The following is a 27,143-nucleotide window of genomic DNA, read 5'->3' as shown; positions in this document are numbered from 1 at the left end:
AAACCTCTATCCTTCAGAATGGCTGCTATCTAAGGTAGTTTTGGGAGATCAAGTCAAGGGATTATTTTATTGTGTCAGAAGCAACTTGAGAACATACTGCAAATCGCTTCTGGTGTGAGAGAATTGGCCATCTACAGAGACATTGTTACCATCCTGCTGGGAAGCTTCTCTCATGTCCCTGCAAGCTAGAGCTGACAGATGGGAGCTCACCCTATCTCATAGATTTGAACCGGCAACCTTCAGGTCAGCAACCCAATCTTCAGCTCAGCAGTTCAGTAGGCACAAGGGTTTAACCCATTGCTCCACCACGGCTCCTTAAGTCAAGGGATGATATGTACTCAATATACTCATGTATATGTCTTGAAAATTTAGTCAAAAATCATCCCAAAAATCTGGGTTGACTTATTCATGGGTTAATGTGAATAGTACTATTCCCTTCTCTAAACAGAGTAGCAAAAGGCAACAGCTTACTCTATGCTAGGAGAACCTAAAATAAACATTGGCCCCTACTACTCTCTCTGCCATAGTGCAGCTTCTAGGCTTTTTGTGTGTCTGAATGGGGAAATGGTGGTGATGGCAGGAATGGCTGGCCTCCTGAGATGTCATTGGTGCTTTCCTCTCTCTAAGGACTGACTCTTGACTTATCCACAGGTTATATCAAAATCCATAATTTTGGCCCCAAAACCCACCCTTGACTCGCCCATGAGGCTGACTTATACATGAATATATACAGTACTTACACAGTTGTAACTACCCTGTTTCCCCTAAAATAAGACATCCTCAAAAAATAAGACCTAGTAGAGGTTTTCCCGAATTGCTAAATATAAGGCCTCCCTTGAAAGTAAGACCTAGCAAAGTTTTTGTTTGGAAGAATGCCCAATGAACAGAACACCAGAGCATGCAGGATCGGTAAATGTAAATAATAATAATAATAATAATAATAATAATAATAATAACAACAACAACAACAACAACAATAATAATAATTTTATTTTTATACCCCTCTTCCATCTCCCCAGAGAGACTTACATACCAGTTGTATATGTAGTAACAAGAATTCTTGACAGGAGTCACAGTTTGTCTGGTTTAGTTATGTTGGTTTGTGATGACAACTACTGTACAGTATAGAATAAATGTTCTTTTTTTTTTGTTCAACAATGAATATGAATTCTTCTTCATGGAAAAATAAGACATCCCCTGAAAGTAAGACCTAGCGCATCTTTGGGAGTAAAAAATAATATAAGACACTGTCTTATTTTCGGGGAAACACGGTATGTCAGTGATGTAGGATCTCAGCCATTCGTCCTTTGTCTCTCATCCATGAGCCATCCTGAATCTTCAGTCTTAAAAATACAAAGCAGAAGAGACCCTATAACAAATATTTCCAGCATTTATCAGAATGAATAAATACCTAATGTTGAAGAACTTTTTGAACAAGGACAGCTGAAAATTGACCAGGCACACTAAGGACCTCGCCACTGATTATAAGCCAGGAAAGTGGCAATTGATTTGGGATAAATCTGAACGTTATTACGAGCTAGAATGATTTGTACTCCAAAGCAAATAATTACAAACCTTGGCAACCTCCCTAATAACAAAGGTGCAGTGAATGAGATTAGGAGAAAATCTTTATCTTCCAGGAAACTGGCCATAGCAACACAACTGTGCTTCTGATTCAGCCAGGCAAGTTCAAACATTTCATAATAGGTCTAAAAGACTTAATTGAATGATTAGTGTGATTAAACAACTAATGTGCTGATTGCAATCAAAACAATGGCTGTGACCCATAGGGTTCGAGAAGACATATGTCACCATTATCCATTTGTCTCATGCTTACTACTCTTGAAATGAAACAATCTCTGTCACTGGGTCGTTATGAGTTTTCCTGGTTGTCTGGCCATGTTCCAGAAGCATTCTCTCCTGATGTTTCTCCCACATCTATGGCAGGCATCCTCAGAGGTTGTGAGGTATATTGGAAACTAAGCAAGGGAGTTTTCTATATGTGTGGAAGATCCAGGGTGGAAGAAAGAATCTCTTGCACTGTCATGATGGAGATGCAATTCACCAAGCAAAAAGGGATGGGGTGAGACATTGCAGATAAGTCATGGCAGTTGTCATTAGATGCAATTGAGAGTTTGGAAGAACAAAGGTTTAATAATAGTTGGCAAGGGGCAGAGTTGATGCTGCATAATGGATAACTGCAGACTTCATAATGCTGCCTAATGAATAACTGCAGACTAGGAACTCTTCACATCCACTTTCTCCTCATTTATGAAATTTAACCATGCAGACTTAGTCAAGATTGTTAGGCTGTATCCGTATCTTTTATAAGGGGTTGGTTTCACCTCTGGTTTCCTAGTAAAATGACATTAATGTGTTGCAAAATGATGCTTGTCTAAAAAGGTGTGTCACCAACACGAAATGTTTGGGAATCTCTTATCTACACTGTAGAGTAAATGCACCACTTTAAGTACTATGATTCAGTGCTGGTATCATAGGAGTCATAGTTTGCTGAGGCTCAAGAACTATTTGAGAGCAAAAGCCAAAGACTTTTTTTTTACAGTTAGTTTTAAAATCAACTCAGAGATAATGCATTATGTAACACGTTGAGTTATGACTCATGATAAAAAGGTGTGTGTGTGCTAATACCTGTTGGGCCTTAATCCTCTTTCAGTTCCCATTGTATCAATGGTAACTTGGTAGTTCAACATTTCAATCAGTTGCATTGATAGAAGGGAGCCCCGGTTGGCACAGTGGGTTAAACCCTTGTGCCGGCAGGACTGCTGACTTGAAGGTTGGGTTGCTGACCTGAAGGTGGCCAGTTTGAATACAACCCGAGGAGAGTGCATATGAGTTTCCTCTATCAGCTCCAACTCCCTATGTGGGGGCATGAGCGAAGCCTCCCACAAGGATGGTAAAACGTCAAACCATCCGGGCATCTCCTTGGCGACGTCCTTGCAGACGGTCAATTCTCTCACACCAGAAGCGACTTGCAGTTTCTCAAGTCGCTCCTGACACGAAGAAAGTTGCATTGATTCAATGAGTCTGCAAACAATGGGATTCAGACTTTACTTTTAAAATTCCCCAAGTACTGTAACTTTAAGAGAGCAAGTGTGGTGCAATGATTTGAGTATTGGACCGGGACTTCCCTGCTTGCCTATGGATACCCATGAGGAGACCTTGGGCAAGCCATATTCTCTCAGCCTCAGAGAAAGGCAGTTGCAATCCTGCTCTGAATAAATTTTGCCAAGAAAACTTGTGATTGGTTGCCATAAGTCTTAAAAATCCAACAACTACAACAAATGAATGAGAAACCTCCCTGTGGCCTTGTCAACAACAGCTCTGTTCAGCTCATGCAAACTCAACATTGTCACTTCCTTGAGTGATTCAAACTATCTGAAATGTAGTCTTCATCTTTCCTATTATCTTCCAATTCCAGAACATTATTGTCTTTTCCAGTTATTTCTCTTGAACAAGCCATGTGTCCAATGCACAATAGCCTCAGGTATTTTGACATCTAACAAGATTTGCTCTGAGATCTGTTTCTTTGTTTCTCTAGTGATCCATCATGCCCAGATAACTGTCATCTAGCACCACATTTCATAATAGTTGATATTCTTTTTTGCAGCTTTCAAAGCTATAAATAAAAAAGGAGAAACACTAAATCATGGATGATTCTGATTTCCATATTTAATTATATAAAATCTCATAGAATCATAGCGTTGGAAGAGACCACAAGAGACCAACACCCTGCTATCTGCAGATGGGAAAATGCATTTGAATTAAGATATGTTTTTTTTTTTTAATAATAGTTTTTATTGTGCTTTTATCTATTATTACAGTGAAAGCGAGGAAAACAGTTGTGTGTAGACAGTGGGGTGAAAGTAGAGACCAGAGACCAAAAAAGCATAAGAAGATAACACCAGCAAAGGAAAGATAAATAAATAATAAACTTTTAAAAAAGGTGTAAAAAAAATTAAAAAAGAGAGAAAAAATAATAATAATAAAAAAACCCAAAAAACAAAAAAAAACAAAAAAAATGTGGATGACTTCCCATTGACCTCTTGAGGGTTTCAAAATCTTGTAGTCTGTTTTCATCTCAGGTATTAACAGTCTTGTAGTTTTGGTGTATATCACATACCAATTAAGTCTATTGTTAAATTATATCCTTCTTTCTGAATGAAGTCTCTGAAGCCCAGCCAGTCTGTTTTTTCTTTGACTTCTCTTAGTCTTTGAGTTAACATGTCCATTTGTATTATATCAAACAATTTTAGAATCCAATCGTTGATGGACGGTACCTCCTTTTGCTTCCATATTCTGGCTACAACTAGTCTTGCTGCGGTTCCAATAAGAAATAGTAATTTGTCTTGATTCTTGTTTGTTTTTACATTTGATATTCCTAATAGATAAGTCTCTGGTGATAGAGGAAACTTGAGTCCTAGTATTGATTGTGATGCCTTGTGGACTTTTTTCCAGTATTCTTTGATTTTCTTACATTTCCACCATTGGTGTAAGAAGGTTCCTACTTCTTTGTTACATTTCCAGCATTTATTCGTATTGTGTTTGTTAAAATTTGCTAGTTTGACAGGGGTGAGGTACCATCTAAAAAACATCTTATACCAATTTTCTTGGATTTCTGTGGCTATGGTGTATTTTATTTTTTTATTCCAGATTTTCTCCCACTGGTTTATGTTTATGCTGTGGCCTATATCTTGGGCCCACTTTACCTGACAGTGTTTAATTTGTTCCTCCTCTGTTGACCATTCTAATAACATCTGGTATAATATCCTAATAATTTTTTTTCCTTTTTGCATTATAGTTTCCCAAGGGCCTTGATTTTGTGAAAATCCCTTTTCTGTATCCTCTTTATAGCACTGTTTTATTTGATAGTATTGAAACCATGTTATTTTTGGAAATTCTTTTTTAAGTTCATCATGTGTCTTTATATTAAAGTTTTGGTTGTTTGATTTTCTCAAAATTTGTTTGTATGTTAGCCAATTTTCTGTCGCTAATTCCCTTTTGTGTTTGGCTTCTATTGGGGATATCCAACATGGAGTTCTTGCGTACAGTCTGTCTTTATATTTTTCCCACACCCTTATTAGAGATGCTCGAATATAATGATTACCGAAATTTTTCTCCGTTTTCCTTTTGTTGTACCATAAATAATTGTGCCATCCTGAGCGCAGGTCATGTGTTATGATTGAGCCTCATGGCTCTGTTACTGACAGATGTGGGCGTAAGACTCCTCGAGAGTCAGATACTCTCGAGGAGCGAGAAAGAAAAAGACTGCGAGACATTTTTGCAGCACCATCTGACGAAGAGTCTTTTGAGGGGTTTACGGAGAGAATGGAGGAGGGGCTGGTTAGCTCGGAAGAGGATGAGATGGATTGGACTCGGGTAAGGGAGGAATTGGGTGCCACTGGTCATGATGGGATAGAAGATGAATGGGGACCTTCAGGATTAGACCCATGGCTTAGCTGGAGGGATGGGACGGGATCCACAGCTGGAGATGCTGTGGGGCGTAGTCAGAGGTGTTCCAGCTCTGATGAGGAAAGTGATGAGGAAACGCCCGGGTTAAGGAGGACAGCTGACAGTGATGAGGATTTGTAACTGGCATAAAATGGGGCTTGGGAGCAATTGCAAATTGCGTTGGGCAAGGTAATCTGGACGAACGCTTGGGATCTGTGTGGGACGCTTTCCTGAAGACTGGTGTGTTTTCCTGTGCTGAGACGTAAGTTGTTTTGGAATTCAGGGTCAGACGGCGGGAGGAATTGTGTGGGCATTTGTTTGTGCAAACCTGTGCTTACTCTTATTAGCTTGACCTTCCGTCGTCTTCTTGACGGACGCCATCTCCTGTTTTGAAAACTCGGACTGAACTGACCACGGCTTGTCTTCCCCCCTTCTTGGACTTGGAATCTACAAACGTCTGCTTCTGGCTTTGATCTACGGAAAGGAACTGGGTCTACTCTACTGCTACAATCCTTGGCTGATCTGTTCGTGTTGGAAATCCTGTCTGCTGTGTGTGTGGGAGCGACGCAAGTTACTCTAAGCACAGTGTTGGCAGCAGAGAGGAATCTGCTGCCAATTAATTGCATTCTTTTGTATCTGTTGTTCCTCGGCTTTTGTTTTGTTTATCCCCAGGCTGAAGCAAGCAGTTTGTTTTTACCCGGATTAAACTCCGGTTTAATCCGGTTTATCTTTTGAACGTTTTTTCCTTGCCCCTTTTTGCTCCTAAAGGCTAATACTGCCTGGCCCTTGTATTTTACGGGCATTTTTGAGTTCTGTAATCCAATAAACTCTGTTATCTTGAACCTTGTGGCGTTCTGTCCTTGACAGATTGCCCAACGCCCATAAAAAGTTTATTGCAGCAATAAACCCGTCAGGAAGACGATGGAGGAGTTAAGGGCCAAATTTGACCAATTACAAACGGCTTTTACCGTCAGCCAAGCAGCTCATGCTGTGAAAGGACATGTTTTGACTCCTGAACGCTTTGACGGAACCAGGTGCAAGTTGCCAACCTTTTTGGCACAAGTGGAGCTTTATTTTTCCCAGCTCAGTGCTCATGCTTTTCCTACAGACACTAGCAAGCTGGCATTTATTTTGAGTTTGTTGACCGGTCCCGCAGGACAATGGGCCACTAATTTAATTTTGGGAAATGACCCAGTCAAGGACAATTTGAATAATTTCAAAAAGTTATTAACTGACACTTTTGGGGATCCTCTCCGCACGGAGAATGCTGGGTGGGCTCTGTATCGGTTGAAACAGGGAAAGGGGACTGTTTTGGATTACTTAAATAAGTTTAACTTGTATCGCCACCAGCTGGATTGGGGGGAAAATGCATTCATGCTTTTATTTACTGCCGGGTTAAGTGATATGCTCCAGGATGAATTAGCATGCTTGGAGCCGGCTGAAAATTGGGACGCCTTAGTAGCTAAGGTGCTGCGTTTAGACGCAAGGTTCGAGGCTCGTAAACACTCGAAAGCAATGTGTGCGCCACCCATGCATATTACCAGGGCACCTGTGGTGATGGGGGAAGAGCCTATGGAGCTTGGGGTCTTTAAAAAGCTGTCTACAGAGGAAAGGAGCCGTAGGAGGCAGCTGGGGTTGTGTTTGTACTGTGGGAATGCGGGGCATTTTGCCAAAAACTGTAATGTGAAACCTTCTCAGCTTTCGGGAAAAGGCCAGCCCTAGTGCGACGTGAGTCCAACGCACTAGGGCTCCTCAAGCAGTCAACTGAGGGGAGGAAGCATGTTTTCGTACCCATTACATTATCTGTTGGGGGAAGGGAACTTGTTTCTACTTTGGCACTGCTGGACTCAGGGGCTACGGTCTCTTATGTAGATATTGAGTTTGCTAAGAAGCATGGCATTCCTAGAGTGCGCAAGGCATGCGACGTGTGGGTGGAAGGAGCAGATGGGAGACTGCTGGAGACTGGGGTGGTTAACCATGAAACCTCAGCAGTAATGTGGGAGGTGCAGGGAGTAACGGGAACGTTTGTGTGGGATATTACGAGTTTGCCTAGATATGATGTGATCCTGGGGATGGATTGGCTAGCTGTAGTAAACCCACAAGTAGATTGGGCGACACGTAAAGTGACCTTAAAGAGGCAGGATTGTTGCACTCTGAATGTTACTCAATCTGATATGGAGGGAGTGCCTGCTGAGTATGGGGAGTTCTCTGATGTATTTTGTAAAAGAGAAGCGGACAAATTACCACCGCACAGGCCATATGATTGCGCCATCAAGTTAGCAGAAGGTGCGAAATTGCCAGCAGGAAGGCTGTATGCCTTGACTGTACCGGAAAGGCAAGCTTTGAGGGAGTTTCTAGATGAAAATTTAGCCAAGGGGTTTATTCGCCCATCTAGCTCTCCAACTGCGGCACCAGTATTCTTTGTAGCCAAAAAGACTGGGGAACTTAGGCTGGTCTGCGACTATCGGATCCTAAACAAATACACCATTCGGGATAGGTACCCGCTACCTTTAATCTCGGAACTATTATCAAGGGTGCAAGGGGCTAAGGTTTTTACCAAGCTTGACCTGCGGGGGGCATATAACTTAATCCGTATACGGGAAGGGGATGAATGGAAGACGGCATTTAACACGTGTTTCGGATGCCACGAGTTCCGAGTCATGCCTTTCGGACTTTGCAACGCTCCTGCGGTCTTCCAGAGGTTCATGAACGATGTGTTCAGGGACCTAATTGACCAATTTTTAGTGATTTATTTGGATGATATCTTGATTTTTTCTAAGGACGAGAAAGAACATCATCAACATGTCAAGCAGGTTCTGCACCGTCTGCGGGCTAATGGGCTTTTCGCCAAGGCTTCCAAGTGCGTCTTTCATGTGCCTGAAGTGGAGTTCCTAGGTCATGTAGTGTCAGGTAGGGAACTTAAAATGGATCCACATAAGGTCGACGCCGTTAACTCATGGCAGGAGCTAAAGACTAAGAAGGATGTACAAAGGTTCTTAGGTTTCGCTAATTACTACCGGGAGTTTATTCCGAATTTTGCAAAGCTCACGGTACCTTTGAGGCAGCTCCTGCGTAAGAAACAGCCATTTGTGTGGGGGCGGGAAGCTCACGATGCGTTTCTACAACTTAAGTCTAGTTTTCAATCGGACAACATACTAACACATCCTGATGTTGACAAACCGTTCGTGGTAGAAGCGGATGCTTCTAGCTACGCGTTGGGGGCTGTATTGTCTCAGAAGGATTCCTCAGGGACCTTGCGTCCCTGTGGTTTTTACTCGCGGCAACTAACACCCTTCGAGCAGAACTATACCATATGGGAGAAGGAGTTGTTGGCGATTAAGGTGGCGTTTGAGGTGTGGCGGCACTGGCTTGAAGGGGCACGGCACCAGATTGTGGTCAGATCTGATCACAAGAATTTAGAGCACTTACAAACAGCAAAGAAGTTAAACCAGCGTCAAATCCGATGGGCTTTGTTTTTCTCCAGGTTTAACTTCAAGGTGCAGTTCGTGGAGGGGAAGGCAAACTTGCGGGCCGATGCTTTATCCCGCAAGCCGGAGTTTAAGACCAATGAGCAGGTAGTATGTCAGACCATCTTGCCTACTGCCTCTCTATGTGTTGTAGACAATGAGCTCGGGTTACATGACCAGATCCTTGAGGCTCAGAGGGATGATGTGTGGACTCAGGAGCAACTGATGCTGCTATCAGCAGGTAACCGTACAATACTGCCGCATCTACAAGATCAAGACGGAGTATTGGTACGCAGGGGGCAGGTCTACGTACCAGTGGGGGCCCTCAGGTTGGAGGTGATTAGAGCCCACCATGACGAACCCATGGCTGGGCACTTTGGCAGGTTCAAGACCGTACAGCTTATCACCAGGAGCTACTGGTGGCCAAAGATGCGGCAAGACATTCTGCGCTTTTGTGACAGCTGCGCTGTTTGCCAGCAGAGTAAGACGCCTGTTGGGCGCCCTAGAGGGTTGTTGTCGTCTCTACCTGTTCCGGAGAGGCCATGGCAAATCATTTCCATGGATTTTATTTCAGATTTGCCTAAGTCTGGGGGTTATACTTGTATTTGGGAGGTGGTGGATTTATTTAGCAAACTGGCTCATTTTATTCCTTGTTCAACCATTCCGGCGGCCCCTACGTTGGCCTTACTATTTACTAAGCACATCTATCGTTTGCACGGAGCACCCGAGGTGATTATTTCAGATAGGGCTCCGCAATTTGTGTCACGCTTTTGGAAACATTTCCATGAGTGCTTAGGGACTAAGTTAAACGTTTCTTCAGCCTTTCATCCGCAGACGGATGGACAGTCGGAACGGGTTAATGGGCTCTTAGAGCAGTATTTGCGTTGTTTTTGTTTAGATCAACCCACGGCTTGGGTGAAGTGGTTACCGGTGGCGGAGTTCGCTTACAATAATGCGGTGCACACGTCTAGTCAGCATACGCCATTTGAGCTAACTTATGGTTTTCACCCACGGGGAGGTGTGGCGCCGTCGACCAATGTGGTCTCTTCGGACCCTGTATACCGCTCTTCGGAAATGGCTGCACTGCATGATGTTGCCCGTCGCTTACTGTTGGAAGCTAAGGCAACGCAAAAGACTCAGGCTGACCGCCACAGGCAGGCAGGGGAGGAGTTGGAAGAAGGGGATTTGGTGTGGTTATCTTCCAAACATATTAAACAGGCTGGGGGAAAGTTTGCGCCGCGATATTTGGGTCCCTTTCCTATCGTTAAAAAGATTTCTTCCGTTGCGTTTCGTTTGCGTTTACCGTCTAGTTTAAAGGTCCATCCAGTCTTTCATCGTTCGCTGTTGAAACTAGATACCTCTAGTCGTCGTGGTGCTATAGCGGAGGGTATCACTGCCACTTCTCCGCCATCGGGGGAGGAGGCCTTTGTGAGAGGGGATAGTGTTATGATTGAGCCTCATGGCTCTGTTACTGACAGACGTGGGCGTAAGACTCCTCGAGAGTCAGATACTCTCGAGGAGCGAGAAAGAAAAAGACTGCGAGACATTTCTGCAGCACCATCTGACGAAGAGTCTTTTGAGGGGTTTACGGAGAGAATGGAGGAGGGGCTGGTTAGCTCGGAGGAGGATGAGATGGATTGGACTCGGGTAAGGGAGGAATTGGGTGCCACTGGTCATGATGGGATAGAAGATGAATGGGGACCTTCAGGATTAGACCCATGGCTTAGCTGGAGGGATGGGACGGGATCCACAGCTGGAGATGCTGTGGGGCGTAGTCAGAGGTGTTCCAGCTCTGATGAGGAAAGTGATGAGGAAACGCCCGGGTTAAGGAGGACAGCTGACAGTGATGAGGATTTGTAACTGGCATAAAATGGGGCTTGGGAGCAATTGCAAATTGCGTTGGGCAAGGTAATCTGGACGAACGCTTGGGATCTGTGTGGGACGCTTTCCTGAAGACTGGTGTGTTTTCCTGTGCTGAGACGTAAGTTGTTTTGGAATTCAGGGTCAGACGGCGGGAGGAATTGTGTGGGCATTTGTTTGTGCAAACCTGTGCTTACTCTTATTAGCTTGACCTTCCGTCGTCTTCTTGACGGACGCCATCTCCTGTTTTGAAAACTCGGACTGAACTGACCACGGCTTGTCTTCCCCCCTTCTTGGACTTGGAATCTACAAACGTCTGCTTCTGGCTTTGATCTACGGAAAGGAACTGGGTCTACTCTACTGCTACAATCCTTGGCTGATCTGTTCGTGTTGGAAATCCTGTCTGCTGTGTGTGTGGGAGCGACGCAAGTTACTCTAAGCACAGTGTTGGCAGCAGAGAGGAATCTGCTGCCAATTAATTGCATTCTTTTGTATCTGTTGTTCTTCGGCTTTTGTTTTGTTTATCCCCAGGCTGAAGCAAGCAGTTTGTTTTTACCCGGATTAAACTCCGGTTTAATCCGGTTTATCTTTTGAACGTTTTTTCCTTGCCCCTTTTTGCTCCTAAAGGCTAATACTGCCTGGCCCTTGTATTTTACGGGCATTTTTGAGTTCTGTAATCCAATAAACTCTGTTATCTTGAACCTTGTGGCGTTCTGTCCTTGACATCATGGCCCTCTAATTCCAGTAGTTTTACATTCTTTAGTGTGGCCCATTCCTTGACCCAAGACAGGGTACAGGCTTCGTAATATGTTTGAAAGTCAGGTAGGCCTAGCCCTCCCCTTTTTTTGTCATCTGTCAATATTTTTAGCCTAATTCTTGGTTTTTTGTTTTGCCATATAAATTTTGTGATTTCCCTATTCCATTTTTTAAAAAGGAAGTTATTTCTAATTATTGGAATTGTCTGGTAAAGAAACAGTATTTGTGGCAGGATTGACATTTTAATAATAGCTATTCTTCCTAGTATCGAGAAGTTTTTATATTTCCATTTCTCCAAATCTCTTTTTATTTTTAGCCAAAGTTGCTCATAGTTGTTTTTTAGCAGTTTTGCATTACTCGGTGTTAAAGTCACCCCTAGATATTTCACTTTATTTTCTATTCTTATTCCTGTTTTTAGCTGTATTGATTCTTTTGTGTTTCTGTCCACATTTTTAGTTAAAATTTTTGTTTTTTGTTTGTTTAGTTTAAAGCCAGCTACTTTGCCGAAATTTTCTATTTTATCTATCCAATTGGTTATGCTATCTTTTGGGTTTTCAATTATGCATACTACATCGTCCGCATAGACCCTTAATTTAAAGTTATATTTTCTAATTTTTAACCCTTCAAGATATTTATCATCATTAATTGCTCTTACTAAGGTTTCCATAATCAGAATAAAAAGAAGTGGGGACAGGGGGCATCCCTGTCTCGTTCCTCTTTCAATTTGTATGTTCTTCTTAGTTTCTTGGCCGTTTATTATTAGTGTAGCCCTTTGATTCCTATATATGGCTTCTATTGAATTTTTAAATTTAAATCCTATATCCAATTCCTTTAATAGTAGCTTTAGATAATTCCAGTTAATTTTATCAAATGCCTTTTCGGCATCTATGAATAGCAGTGCTAGTTGTTTTTCATTGTGATATTCATAGTATTCAATAGTGTCGATTAATATTCTAATATTATCTTTAATTTGTCTGTTGGGTAAAAAGCCCGTTTGGTCTTCAGATATCCAATTTGTCATGAATGTTTTCAGTCTCTCTGCCATTATTATTGCAAAGATTTTATAATCGTGATTAAGTAGAGAGATTGGACGGTAATTTTTAATCTCGGCCGGATCGGTATTTTCTTTATGTATTAATGTAATATTAGCATGTTCCCAAGATTTTGGAAGTGTGCTTTTTTCTAAAATATTATTTAATACTTCTTTCAGTAACGGTCCCAATTCATCTTTAAACGTTTTGTAGAAGATAGCAGAGAAGCCATCTGGCCCCGGTGCTTTATTATTTTTCAGTTTATTGATAGCGTTTTCTATTTCATAAGTTGTTATTGTACCATTCAATGTTTCTCTTTGCAAATCTGTTATTTTTGGTAGTTTTAAATTACATATATATCGCAGTATCTCTTCTTTTGCGATTCCCTCTCTCTTATATAACTCTTTGTAGAATTTTACAAAACATTCGGTGATTTTATTTTCTTCTGTGTATGTTAGCCCTTCCTGTTGTATTTTGGTTATGTGCGTCTTCTGTTTTTTCTCTTTTAATTTATTGGCTAACCATTGCCCTATTTTATTTGCATTTTGGAAGTAATTTTGTTTTGAACGTTTCAATTGTATCTCCAATTTTTCTGTTTGTGTTATCTGTAACTGTTTCTTAAGTAACTCTAAATCCATTGCTATCTTCTTATTAGTTGGCTGTTTTTTTAATACTGTCTCCTTTTGATTAATCTGGTCTAGTATAACTTTTATTTCTTTGTCTCTATTTCTGTTCTTTCTTATATTTTGTTGCATGAGATGTCCTCTCATGACTGCTTTCATCGCATCCCATTGTGTTTCTTTTGTAGTCTCATTTCCTTTATTTATATCCAAATATTCTTTTAATATCTTCCTATTATATTCAATATCCTTTCCTTTTTTCAGCAGATTTTCATTGAGTCTCCATCTAAAGTTGTTTTTGGTACCCTGTAATGTGCATTCCAAAGCACAATGATCTGAGTGGGTTCTAGGGTGTATTTTTTTTTTTTTTGTTCTAGTAGTAAGGGTTCTGGTCATCCATATCATATCTATGCGTGACCATACTTCGTGCCTCCCTGAGTAAAAAGTATAGTCTTTCTCATCTTCATTATGGTGTCTCCATATGTCAATCAGATTTAGTGTCTCAAAATATTTTAGGAATTTCTTGGGTAATAGACTGGAATTTGTCCCTTTATCTTGTTTTTGTATATTAGTTTTTCTTGATTTATCTTTATCTATATCGACTACCGCATTAAAATCTCCCACTACTATTAATTCATCGAATTCTTGTTTTTCAATATTATTTTTTAAATCTTTCATGAATTTCATTTTCGGACCATTGGGGCAATAAATATTGCAAAATAATGTCTTTTGATTCTTTATTTCCAAAATTACACCCACAAATCTTCCATCCTCGTCTTTAAAAGCTTGCTTCACCGGTATCCAATCTTGAACATAGATAACTACTCCTCTTTTTTTGATGTCTGCGGCTGCAAAAAATTCTTTCCCTAAACGTGTTTGGACTAGATATTTAGAATGTTTTTTGGCTATGTGCGTTTCTTGTAACGCTATCAATTCATATTGAAGAGGATAAAGAAGGGAAGGACATGTCAGAGGAAGAAGAGGAAGAACATCCAGGCAACATTACTAAGAAAAAAAGAGAGGCAAAGAGATTGAGGGAATTTTCTCCTGAAAACTATCAGCTGGTGATCCCTCAGGAGTTAATTCAATGGGAGATGCAAGACAACACCAATGAATAAAGATATAAAAATCTTCTCTAATAATATAAATGGGATCAATTCCCCAAATAAAAGAAGGAGGATTTTTAATGATCTGAGACAAAAAAAAATATGAATTAAGATATGTTTTAATGACTTTTACTAATGCTTTGTAATGTAGAGGAAGACATAAGTTAGAACAGTGGGATATGACTCTCCACCTCCACAGATTATATTGCTGAGATGCAAAAGGATCCTAGTAATCAAAAATGGGTTTTTGTGTGGAGGGCTGTAAGTTCAGCAACATTCAAATAATGAAAGCATGCTTCTGGGATAATGATTCTTTTAACATTTTGCACTGATTTCTGAATGGTTACTCTCAGGTCTCTAGTAAAAACCCAAAGACCTTTGAGCCCGCTGTCTCTCCTGTCCCCCAATCATGATAACATGAAATATGAGTATTTTTAAGAATAGTCATATCTGGAAAAACATTTTTCCTGAAGAAAACCTTCCTGCCCTCTTGAATGTCATCACAAACTATGCAGCAGTGTCTCCTCCATGGATTCCATGTGTGCCAGTTCTGTTTTGATGACAAAAACCAGCAAAAATTGGGATTCTTGCCCACATATAGACTAGGGAGAGGGGATGAAGATACGAAAAACATAGCCATTTCCCCATTTTGTGCCTATATAAACAGTTTGGTGGAAGAGATAGTTCTAAACTAGAACATTTGCTCAAGCTTCTTGTTTGTTGTTTAAAAAATCCATTATGATTAAGACTGATTTAAATGAAAGTATGCTGACCTATGGCCTTACATTTTTAAATACAGTAGAGTCTCACTTATCCAAGCTAAACGGGCCGGCAGAAGCTTGGATAAGCGAATATCTTGGATAATAAGGAGGGATTAAGGAAAAGCCTATTAAACATCAAATTAGGTTATGATTTTACAAATTAAGCAGCAAAACATCATGTTATACAACAAATTTGACAGAAAAAGTAGTTCAATACACAGTAATGTTATGTTGTAATTCTTGTATTTATGAATTTAGCACCAAAATATCATGATATATTGAAAACATTGACTACAAAAATGGCTTGGATAATCCAGAGGCTTGGATAAGCGAGGCTTGGATTAGTGAGACTCTACTGTAGTAACTTTAACTATTGTTATGTTTAATATGTTTTGATCTTGTTTAATCATTTATGGTTATAATCTATAAATGTTTGTCATTGTTTAGATTGTTTGCCTCCCTGAGATCCCATGATAAAAGGCCAGGGTGGAAGAGTTTTAATGAATATAAATAAATAGGTAATAAGAAACCCACGTCCCTTTTAATCCGTCCCAATAAAGATGTGTGTTCATTTTAGAATTTCAGTGTCTGATAACTATACACAAGAGAAGAAATAGGAACATGCTGGCACATCTCTTGTATCTGAAATATTATCCCATTTTTCTGAGTGGTAGAGCATACCTTTCAATTTGGCTTGAGTAATTCGGATAAATTCTCAGTCATTCCACTTTTTCCAGGTGCTTTTAAATCCCAGTTTCTCTCTTCTCCTCCCACTTTGTCCTGTACTTACTTCAGTTGCTGCAGACTACGTTTGAACTGCAAAAGTTGTTTCCACTCAGTCAACTCAGCAATGGGAAGGGAAGAAGGGCTGAAGTTTTGCCCTTCCCAGTAGGAGTAGTCAAAAGCAAGCTATTGTTTGTATGTTCTGCCTCATTTATGGATTTGGCTATCTTGACCACACTTTGAGGTTGTGTGGCCACAAATGTCTTGATTTTCATCTATGGATGTTGCATGATATGGTAGAGTGCTTTGATCCAGACTAAAGTATGGATCACTTCTCCTCCTCCTCCTCCTTATACGTATATATAGCCAGCTTCTTCCCTTCCAAAGGAGACTCGACTGTTTTATTGTACCCAGTGCAAAAGGATACCATTAAGATATAATACGGAGAAACAGTAATTGGCAAGAGTGTCAGACAGGGCTTCACCGTGCTTGTTTAACTTATATGATGAACATAGTACGGTATATCCAAAGCAGAACAGTTTCTTACAGAGAGGTTAACCTATATCCATATCTATATGTATCTCATCTGTTACATGCTGTTCTCCCCCCTTATTTTCAATATGGGCCAAATGTGTTCTTTTCCACATGTGTGTCTGCGTCACACAGCAGCAATGCCACAAGAGACCTCTTACAGTTATCTTTCTCCCTTTCCCAGTTTTGTTTTTGCTACCCTTCATGTTTGCCACTTGCAAAGTTAAAGTTAAAAAATCCCTCTAGCATTGTGTTGTCCTCTTTGAAGTGGGGGTGAGAATGATGGGCAGAATAGCCAATGTAAAATATACTTCTATGTATCATTATGCTGAGTTTCCTTGGGAGAAAGGGCACTTTATGTTCTAGCTTAGTATGTTTTCCTAGAAAATGTAATTTGTTGTAATTATTATTAACGCATAGATTCTCGTTTTTGCTCCTAATGTTTTGTTTTTGCTTTTGCTTTGCTCCCATGATGATTCACCACATTAGACAATATTGTCATAACTCAGCCATCCCCGGCCTGCTGCCTTTCAGAAGGATTGGACTGCTGCCTTCATTATCTCCACCTACAGAGTTTGGTCAGATGGGAAAAATAATCAAATGGATTTTGAGGGTACCAGGCTGCCCCATTTGAAAATATCCATGGGGGCCGGGGAGAGAGTTGGTTACAAATCCAGACAATTTTTTTCCAGGAGGGTTTCTTACAACAGCTGAGATTGTTCCCCAAGGACTGTAGGACAGTTCTGCAATGAGTCTCTGGACAGCAGGATCCGCACTCACATAGTTATGGACAGATATTGCTAGATTCCAACTTTTGTGGCAACTCTTTCTGTCAAAGATTTGCATGATAGGAGAAAGGTCATGTCCAAGCTACTCAACTCAATCCCTGAGACTAGAACATTCATATAATTATTGAACACAGGAAAAACCATGCAAGGAGCAATAAGGACATTAGCATACTGGGGTCTGCTGCTTGATATGTCAGCTGCCAATGGATTAAATAGGCAGATGGGCCAAAAGAGCAGCACCAGTGTTCTGTGCCAGGATACTTACACCCTTGCAGCTGTTTCATTATCTGGTGTTGCCTCTGACACCAGATCAAATAATTAAAACTGGAATGCAAAACTTGTGACTGTTGAATCACATGTGGTTTTTGGCTGTTCCTCTTGCATCTCCTGAAGCCAAGGGAACCTCACCCAGTTTTCTCCAAAACTTATCTGATGAGCTGGATGAATTGTGAAAAAACAATGGCACTTAGCTTTTGACATCACTAGAGTAATGAGTAAATAGTAATTTTAGTAGAGATTGCTAAAATGAGAAAGGAAGAGTATATATAAGTAAATGTTGTGTTTACCTTGGCGACCTAAGGTCAAGCTGTCAAGAGGTTTTCTGGAGCTAAGTGTGTGTGACTCTCTTAAGGTCACCCAGTGGTTTTCCATGGCCATGGAGGGAATCAAATCTGGTCTCCATGGTTGTAGTCCAGTCCTCAAACCTTTACACCACATTGGTTGTGTCTGTGCAGGACTGCTGATGATCAGGTCTGATGAAGGTCTCCCATTCATAAGGTCATGTAAGTCAAAGCCAACAGGTTGACAAATAACAATAATAAATTCTAGGAAAAAACAATGTCTAAAGCTCAAACAACATGTAACAGCAACATCATAGTGCCATCAATATTCAAAAGTGATTAACGAGTAAGAACACAAAGTGCAAGAGTTTGCTTTTGTCTAAACCTACTAGGAAGGGCAAGCTTCTGCCCCCTCCTCTTGTGGAGTTATTTGAATGCACACTATATTTGCGCCTTGAACTCAGGTTTCACCGACTGTTGTAAGCTGAGGTAAGAGAGGAGACAGAAACTGGGTTATTTTAAAAGCAGCTACAAAAGTAGCATGACAGATGATTAATTGGAACTCTCCTTGCCAAATCAGGATTGCTGAAGGCTATGGTCCACAGCCATACTATTCTGAATACATCTGATCCCATCTAATTCAGTAGGTAAACAGGCTTTGATATAGTCACTGCTTGAATGGGACACCCAAGCAGGAATACCTAGGGTTTTCAGATAGGGTTAATGGAAAAATCCCTACATGAAAACTTGCAGAGTTATTGCTACTCAACAGTCAAGGGCTAGACAGATCAAATTCTGACTCAGTATAAGGCAACTTCTCATCATCCTATGCCAACTGGAACTCTCCCAAAATAGTTGTCTCAGCAGGCCTTCTAAAGACTCATTGGTCTGAATGTGCTGATGGGTTCATTCTGAAGAACTATCTGTGTTTTCTTAAAAGGCCTGGTTGCCTAATACTGGAACTGATTGTGAAGAGACAGAATTCTAATTGGCTCCTCTGTATTTTGGAAAGTTTGTAAAAGCCATGATTCCAAAAAGGTCCTTGAATAATAAATATTGATTCATTGAGAGAAGCAGCCTCCAAGCTTCTGGGCCAGAACATGGATTAAAGCTAGCGAATGTGTGGTTGACCGGTGTGTGGAATGAACTGGGTTCATTACAGAATTTCATGGATAATAATCTTGTTTTCAGAGATTATTACCTTGGTAACAGTTTCATGATCCTGCCTCTTCTGTGCTGCCAACCATTCTTAATCTCACCTTTCACCAAGATTTATTCAGGTTTGTTGATATGCAGGCAACATTCAACACGTCATTACATCCCATAGTTGTTCTTGTTGACCCTTTCCCAAATGATTTATTGGCAAGCATTCTGGTCAAAATGTTCGTCATGATATGAAATAGAATCATAGAATCATCTATTCTATTCTATGAAATGTTGGCTCATTTTATTGGCTACTCTTTAATGAAATACTGTGATGTTTTTCATTCTTTTGTGACAAATTATTTGTGGTTGGGAATTGTTTTACCCACACAACGTAGATGGAGCAATGGCATCAAAACAGACCATCCATCCTAGGTAGCAATTCAATGATATTGGCAATGAATATCAAGATGAGATAAACAGAAAGGTCTGTTTGAATTCCAGTCAGTCCTACATATTGGTAGGCTCAGCATCCATGAATTCCACAAATCACAATTTGAAAATATTTTTCAAAAAATAAAAAAATATTAATTTTGCACCAAAAATAACATTGATGTATAGGCGTACCTTATTGTAACCTAATGTCATTTCACATAGGTTTGGACACCACATTACTATTTAATTGTACACATTATGCATGCTTTTAGCATCTATGTATTTTGGTTTCCATAGGTGATTCTGGAACCAAACCCTGGCTGATATCAAGTGCTCACTGTAATGAATTGTCTACCATGGAAATGTCTATTTCCTATATACGCAATCCACGTTAATTGAGATCAATCTTAATTAATGAAGTAGATGTGTTCCTGGATATTATTAGTTCTTTAATAGATAATAACAGAGATAGGAATAATATGGAGATATGTTGTTGAAGGGTTTCATGGCCGGAATCACTGGGTTGCTGTGAGTTTTCTGGGCTGTATGGTCATGTTCCAGAAGCATTCTCTCCTGCAACATTCACATTTGTCTCAAATAGACAAGAGTTCTTTCTCCCAACCTGGACTTTGCACAGATATATAAATCCCACTTTCCTAGTTTACAACAGACTTCACAACCTCTTAGGATGGCTTCTCATAGATGTGGGTGAAACGTCAGGAGAGAATGTTTCTGGAACATGGCCATCTTCTTCTTCTTCATTCACACAACCCGGAAAACCCACAACAGCCCAAAATGGAAATAGTAAGAAAAGGTTCCTATATCATATAAAGAGAAGAACGGTTAAACCTCTTTCACCAGAATATGTATTGAAAATGAATAGTATACACATGGGAAATGAAGCAACCACAATCCCAATTCCAGGCCTTTAAAATAAACCCCCTCCAAAAGGACAGAGGACAAGGAGGAAAATAGGAGGAGTTAGGTGGGCAGGAAAAGAACTTTTTAAAACAGGAACTTCTCTCTTGGAATTTTTATTAACTGAGATACTCATGTAGAATGTCATTTAGTGAAAGGGTGAAAAAAAACCCATACAGGGCTCTTCATAACAGGGCAAGCGTGTCAGCAAATTGTGATATTTGATGCCATAAATTTTAGGTTTTTAAAAAAACATTTTAAAATATTTTAAATAGAACAATATAAAAGGTAAAGGTTTCCCCTTCACATTAAGTCTAGTCACATCCAACTCTAGGGGTTGATGCTCATCTTCACTTCTAAGCCGAAGAGCCAGCGTTGTCTGTAGACACCTCCTAGGTCATGTAGCCAGCATGACTGCATGGAGCGTCATTACTTCATGATGAAGCGGTACCTATTGATCTACTCACATTTGCATGTTTTCAAACTGCTAGGTTGGCAGAAGCTGGGGCTAACAATGGGAGCTCACCCTGTCCTGCAGATTCGAACTGCCCACCTTCTGGTCAGCAAGTACTGCAGCTTAGTGGTTAAACCTGCTGTGCCATCGCGGCACCCAACATATAATACCAAATACCAACCTATAATAAAAACAAAATAAAATGAAACAGAAATAGAAAAACATAAAACACAAAGAAAAACAAGGAGATAGCAAAGGGATGAAAAGATAGATGCAATTCCACATCATCTTTTCAATAATTATTTAAACATATACTTATCTATCATAGCTGCAGTCCTCCCCTTTTTAGAGTCTACCAACTAATAATCAAAATCAAAGCTTACCGAAACATATACTTATTTACTACATAAAGTCAATAGAGAGCAGTTGTATCAAATCACACTATTAATCTTGTTAATCTTTATCAGATAGCATAATTAATCAAAAGATTATTCTCTTTTAACAGACAATCTATCATAATAAGAAACCTCAAGTAATAATTATTTTCCTCTTTATAACGAGACAGCTCTTCCACTTAGCTACTGCTCCAACATGTATACCAGCCAGATTTATAGACAAAATCCATTAATCTTGTTTCTTATAGTCATATGTTTATATGTGTGTGTGTGTGTGTGCTTGTATACACAAATGTATATATATCTTATCCCAATGTGTATTTGACTCATAACTTTTGCAAATCATCACATCTTTAAATTTAATATAACCAAGAAGCATTCTTACATTTTCATCTTTCCATATCCAATAGCAAAATAGCATACATATTAACCCGAACCCAACCCTTTGAATTTGCCCCTTATGAGTATTTATATTTAACATGAGGTTTTCTCTGAAATCCCAGCCATTGTAAGCATTGGATGTAAATCTACCAAACTAACAGGGCTTCAGATATATAGGTTATCTCAGGCATGGGCAAACTTCAGCCCTCCAGATGTTTGGACTGCCGGCTGTTAGGAATTGTGGAAGTTGAAGTCCAAAACATCTGGAGGGCCCAAGCCTGGGTCCATCTCTGAAATTGTTATTCCAGCTTGAAATTCATCCACATCCTCCTGGATAGACACTCCAACTGTATATTTCTCGGTTGCTCCAAAAGTTCCCCTCCATTTTCTTTTTATATGTGTTTGGTTTTTAACTCTCTCTCATCAACTTTCCCCTCTTTGGATATTTCTTCAAAAATTACCTGATCATAATGCACTGTCTAGATCTACCTCCAAACGGTCCTCATTCTTTTCTCTAAGTGGTGTCATCTTTGCTATCCCGCAATCTCTTTTATATAATGAAGTAATTCGTTTCACATATAGTTCTGCTTTTTTTCCATGTCAGGAGTGACTCGGAATACAGTAGTCTCACTTATCCAACATTCTGGATTATCCAACGCATTTTTGTAGACAATGTTTTCAATGCATTGTGATATTTTGGTGCTAAATTCATTAATACAGTAATTACAACATAACATGACTGTGTATTGAACTACTTTTTCTGTCAAATTTGTTGTATAACATGCTGTTTTGGTGCTTAATTTGTAAAATCATAACCTAATTTGATGTTTAATAGGCTTTTTCTTAATCTCTCCTTATTATCCAACATATTTGTTTATCCAACGTTCTGCCGGCCCGTTTATGTTGGATAAGTGAGACTCTACTGTACTGCAAGTTACTTCTGGTGTGAGAGAATTGGCTGTCTGCAAAGACATTGCCCAAGGAATGCCTGGATGTTTGATGTTTTACCATCCTTGTGGGAGGCTTCTCTCATGTCCCTGCATGGGGAGCTGGAGCTGACAGCGGGAGCTTACCCACTCTCCCTGGATTCGAACCACTGGCCTGCCTGTCAGCAGTCCTGCCAGCACAAGGGTTCAATCCATTGTGCCACTGAGGCCTCCTATAGTTCTGCTAATGCAATAACCATGCCAAGTTACTGACTTTATCTTTTACTTCATTTTACTAATGAATGCAATGCATGCTCTCGTCAAAAACAATGCCTGCTCTTGTAAGAGCCTTCGAATCTTATAGGATAATCCAGTGTTTTTATGCCAAGGGGAAAAAAGGAAACTTCCAGTTTTAATATTACATTACCATTCATCTTTTTAAGCAATTAATTTATCATGTGGTTAAAATTTTGCATACATACATAATTTTTGAAATAATCTTTACAGTCTCACTTCTTAATCCAAAAGGGAAGCAACTCACAGAGCTAATGAGGTCAGCGCAGAATCAATGATCCCTTTAATTATAATCCATAAATCCTATATATTACATGAATAGCTAATTAAAGAAAGAGAGGTGACAAGCTTATTGTGCTTAACACGTTTGCTTTTGGCAATGTGAGCATGAACACTTGGATTTTCATTATCATTGCAAAGGTAGCGAGGTTTTTTTGGGTCGTTCTTACCTGTTGGGAAGAAATGGACCAGACAGAACTTGCCTCTGTGCTGATGATGGTTGCCACCAAAGCTTCTTATACAGAGCCCCATGGAGGAGCATCAGCTGCCATACTGTTGTCTAAGAGTCTATCAAATCTTAGGGATTTTTTAAGTGTATGTATGTCTAAATCTACTCTATATACTCATGTACAAGCCTAGAAATATACATGGCCTTGTGTGGGGAAATGGTGGTAGCTTTGGTGGTTTTTCTTCTCCACAGAATGACCCACCACTTATCCGTTAGTCATAAAAATCCATAATTTTTACCTTCAAGCCTGCCCTCAACTTATACATGAGGTGAGCTTATACACGAGTATATATGGTATTTATCTGGACACACAGAAGACTGGGTGACTTGGAAGGCACTGAACAGACTGTGCTCTGGCACCACAACCTTACGAAATGGGGCCACGAAATGGAGTCCACGACATGCGAGTGTGGAGAAGAGCAAACCACAGAACACTTGCTACAATGCAGTCTGAGCCCTGCTACATGCACAACGGAGAACCTCCTTATAGCAACACCAGAGGCACTCCAAGTGGCCAGTTACTGGTCAAAGGCCATTTAGTATAATGCCAAGTTTTATGTGTATTTAAATACATTACAACTGTACCCTTGGTTCGCTTCTGATAAGCTAAAATATGGTTTTCTGTCTTTTTCCCTGATTACTTTTCCTGGCCATTTCCTGGCACTTCAGCCCACCATTTGGAGCCTCCGGTGGCCTAGGGGATAAAAGCCTTGTGACTTGAAGGTTGGGTTGCTGACCTGAAAGCTGCCAGGTTCGAATCCCACCCGGGGAGAGTGCAGATGAGCTCCCTCTATCAGCTCCAGCTCCATGCAGGGACATGAGACAAGCCTCCCACAAGGATGGTAAAACATCAAAACATCTGGGCGTCCTCTGGGCAACATCCTTGCAGACGGCCAATTCTCTCACTCCAGAAGCAACTCAGGTTGCTCCTGACACAAAAAATAAGTCCACCAGTTGCAACATTTCATTGCTATCCTCAACCAGGTTTCTTTTTAATTCTGAGACATTGGAAAAATAGGTTCCTTTCTCCATTGTTCCTAAAATGACTATATTGCTCACAGTTTTGCATATCTCCCAATTTCACAGTATAGTTGTCCGTTTGGAAATGTATCATGGTGCATAAATGACCCCTGTTGCATCTGAAGATGTGTATGATGACGCCTTTAAAAATAAAATTAGTACAGAACATGAATTTAAGTTAAAACATAATCCAAAATGTATATTCTTTTGAAGCAAAATTAAAAACTAATTCCAGTTTTAATTCTTTTAAAAGAAAAAAAATAGATTGATCTAGAGACAAAGCAGAATGAATTTATGAATGGAAATGGGAAGCTATAGAAATGAACCAGAAGGGGACTAATCTAGTCACCCATATCAAAGAACAAATTATGCTATACAGTTTCCTGTTGGTTTGTTTGGGGGAAGACATTAGTGTTTGACTGTGCATAAGTGTAGAAAAGCTGCCTCAACAGGATAGGGATTAATTCATCCCTTGCATTAATACACACGGAGAGGGAATACCTGAGAAAACTGTGTGCTGCTTTCTGCTGCTTCCACAGATGCTGTTGGCGCACATTAGAACATGAATTCCCATGCCATTAAAATTTAGACCTATGCATCTATATTCCTTAGGTAGGATCCATCTTGTGATTCAGGACCACTGTCCTCATTGAGTGGTGGAACTAGGCGATAACAATAGTGCTACAGGAATTACAGCTTGCTTCAGAGGAACCCATTCAGTGGCAGGAGGCAGGCAGTTCACGTCCAGAAATGTACTCTGCTGTTTGTCTTGCGCTTGAGAAAAATATTAGCCAGAGGAGTGGGCTGTGGTTGTGTCTTGTTTGAGTGCAAGGTACTTTCTGAATAGGGTTTTGTAGATCAAACAAACAGCTCCACTGGAGGAGGAGGAGGAGGAGGAGGAGGATATCAGTACAGAAGGATATAATTCTTTGTGTGGACAGCAACCCATCTCCAGTTCTTTTAAGTTCAACACTGAGTTCAATGTCAGAAATGACCTGCAAAAATAGCCAAAATCCAGCCACAATTGAAAAATACCTATTAGAAATGTAAACAAGCAACAGGATCATTTTTTCATGTGTGGTGGTTCTGCAAGAAAGCAAAATCCATAAAACTATAGAAAAAGTATTAAAACTAAAAAATACCCATGCATCCAGAGGCATTTTTGATAGGCATAGCAGATAAATCACTTTTGAAGACATATGACAGACTTCATTCTGATGACAACTGTGTAAGTGCAGTTGTGGAAACTAGAAAAAAAGCACACCAACAATAGAAGAATGGTAAAAATAGTGGAAATAACAAAAACAAACATTTTGACAAGATATCTTCAGATAAAAGACCCTTCAATATTCAAGAAAGATTAGGAAACCTTCAAAGTTTTCCTGGAAGAAAATAAAATTCCAACACAGGGATTTCATGTTAAAAATGTTAATCTATCACATTATATTTTACACAGTGAACTAGATAATATGGAAACAACAAAAATTCTTATGTATATGAAAGAGGGATGCGTAAAAAATTTATATGTTTCAGTTTTTTAAAAGGCCTATAAACATATTTAATAAATACATGAATAAAAATTTGGAAATCACTAAAAAGAAATGATCTTGGTGTAATGACAATATTGCAGGTTTTGCAAGGAGGCTGAATTTTATTTCATTTTTTTTACATCATGGATTTTAGAATTATAGAATCTAGAATTGGAAGAGACCACAAGGGCCATCCAGTCCAACCCCATTCTGCCAGGCAGGAACAGAGTATCAAAGCACCCCAATGGATTGCCATTCAGGCTCTGCTTAAAAACATCCAGAGAAGACCTCACCATGCTCTGAAGCAGCATATTTTACTGCTGAACAGCTCTTACAATCAGGAAGTTCTTCCAAATGTTTAAGTGGAATCTTTTTCCTGCAATTGGAATCCATTGCTTCATGTCCTAGTCTCCAAAGCAGCTTACCCCCTTCTAAATGTGACAGAGTTTAAGCTAATTTTTTTTGACTATAGCTACCAGAATTTCCTATGTGGCCAGAATGGCAACACAGACTACAATATCTTCATATATATTTTTTGAAATTTCTTCAGATTTATATGACATGCTTTCTAGTCTCTATTCCTGCTACAAGTATATATAAGGCTATCTTGTTTTACTGCTACACTAGTCCTGGTGGACTGAAGTGAGCAACATTTATACACAATGCTCAAAATTGTTTAGGAGTGGGAGAGAGATGATATTTTCAGTGAATTTTCCAAATCTAGTATTTGGGACTTAACCAAATTATCAGTATCTTCTAAATAAAATGGGGATCTCTGAAAAAGGGAACAGGACTCCTCTGCTTCCATACTTCAAGTTCATATAGTCTCTCTTAAAGGTAAAGGTTTCCCCTGACGTTAAGTCCAGTCATGTCTGACTTTTGGGGTTGGTGCTCATCTCCGTTTCTAAGCTGAAGAACCAGTGTTGTCCGTAGACACCTCCAAGGTCATGTGGCCGGCATGACTGCATGGAACGCTGTTACCTTCCCGCCGGAGCGGTACCTATTGATTTACTCACATTGGCATGTTTTCAAACTGCTAGGTTGGCAGAAGCTGGAGCTAACAGCGGGTGCTCACTCCGCTCCCGGGATTTGAACCTGGGACCTTTCTGTCTGCAAGTTCAGCAGCTCAGTGCTTTAACACACTTCGCCACCGGGGCTCTCTTACCTCTTCTGTTTTTTTTGCTCAAAGGCTCTGCTCATTACTTTAAAGCACAAATGGAAGTCACCTTCTTTATCAATCTACAGATCCTGTAATCTTAAGATTACTACCCTTAAATCACAAACTGATATCTAAAATGAAGGAGATTAATCAGTGGCGCCTTATCTTTAGATACCCTACCTGGGCCACTTCCGTGGCAATTGAAAGGAAAGCATTCAGATGACAACGTTTTACCAGGTTCCCTAGCAAACTTTCTAATGAAGCTAAATTCTCAGTGGTTGAGGCTGAGATGCTGTCATCTACTGTTTT

The 27,143-nt window shown here is 40.0% G+C and overlaps 1 protein-coding gene across 3 annotated transcripts in view; it reads left to right on the top strand.

Moving 5' to 3' along the window:
- The window catches only part of ttc7a (tetratricopeptide repeat domain 7A), a 250,058-nt gene that overhangs the window by 190,363 nt on the left and 32,552 nt on the right, over positions 1-27,143 (top strand). The window lies entirely within an intron of this gene.

Source organism: Anolis carolinensis, chromosome 1 (assembly GCF_035594765.1).
Source record: "Anolis carolinensis isolate JA03-04 chromosome 1, rAnoCar3.1.pri, whole genome shotgun sequence".
Taxonomy (NCBI): domain Eukaryota; kingdom Metazoa; phylum Chordata; class Lepidosauria; order Squamata; family Dactyloidae; genus Anolis; species Anolis carolinensis.
Note: the sequence above shows the minus strand (reverse complement) of the source record. Positions and strands in the feature narration are given on the sequence as shown.